We start from the raw sequence: 850 nt of genomic DNA, 5'->3' as shown, positions 1-850 counted from the left end.
CATCTTAATGATTATCATGTTGATAATCAAGTTCAACTAACCAATGGTTTTAATAACCCTGCTCTTAATTTCAAGGTGCTTAGTTTAGTTAGTAGTTAGGTTTATTTAATAAAAAACGTTTTAATAACTAACCAATGGTTTTACTAACCCTGCTCTTGATTTACGCTACGACAGAGCTATTTTTAGATAACATAAGGAAATTGCGCTAAAATTGTCACTAGACTTTTTAACTAACTTGTTTTGTCTTACAGGGACTGTAAGATTTTTAAAAGGGGTGAATGTGAGCGGGTGAATGGATTATTTTGTATTATTTTATTTGTTGCGAATCTGGGAGTGCCTGGTGGTCCAATGGGGAACAGCCACGGGGTCCCCCTTCCGTCCGAAGCGGTCAGTATAAATTGACCGCTCGGAGGATTTTCTTTTTTTTTTACCCGCGGCGAGATGTAGGTCGGGTCAGGTTTCTGGTTTCTCTTCACATCGAGTAAATCTTTCGCCTTTTACTAAAGATTTCCGTGCCATAGAATGTCACAGCCTAGCTCGACGACATATGCAAATATAATCCACGCCAGCAAAGGGGTTGCGCCCTTGGATGTTCCCCCTGGGTCGAGAGACTTGGGGAGGAGCCTTCCGGACTACGGTCCGGGGGGTTTAATGAAATCCAGGGCCCAACCCTTTTCAGCTACTACAGCCATACTGGACCTACCTGAAGAAGATTGCCCAGAACTATTTCCTGCTGATTCACCCACCATTCAAGTCACAATCAACTCAAATGGTCAACCCAATCTGAGAGGACATATCCTGCGGCAACTAATAAGCAACCAACAGATCTTCCTCTTCAATTACGGACGAG

At 42.8% G+C, this 850-nt stretch overlaps 1 pseudogene; it reads left to right on the top strand.

Moving 5' to 3' along the window:
- Window positions 1–473: 473 nt before the first annotated feature.
- On the top strand, window positions 474–515 carry LOC131929491 (uncharacterized; annotated as a pseudogene).
- The last annotated feature ends 335 nt before the right edge of the window (window positions 516–850 follow it).

This window comes from Physella acuta, unplaced genomic scaffold (assembly GCF_028476545.2).
Source record: "Physella acuta isolate Inbredline_101_S28 unplaced genomic scaffold, ASM2847654v3 ptg000094l, whole genome shotgun sequence".
In the NCBI taxonomy this organism is placed as follows: Eukaryota; Metazoa; Mollusca; class Gastropoda; family Physidae; genus Physella; species Physella acuta.
Note: the sequence above shows the minus strand (reverse complement) of the source record. Positions and strands in the feature narration are given on the sequence as shown.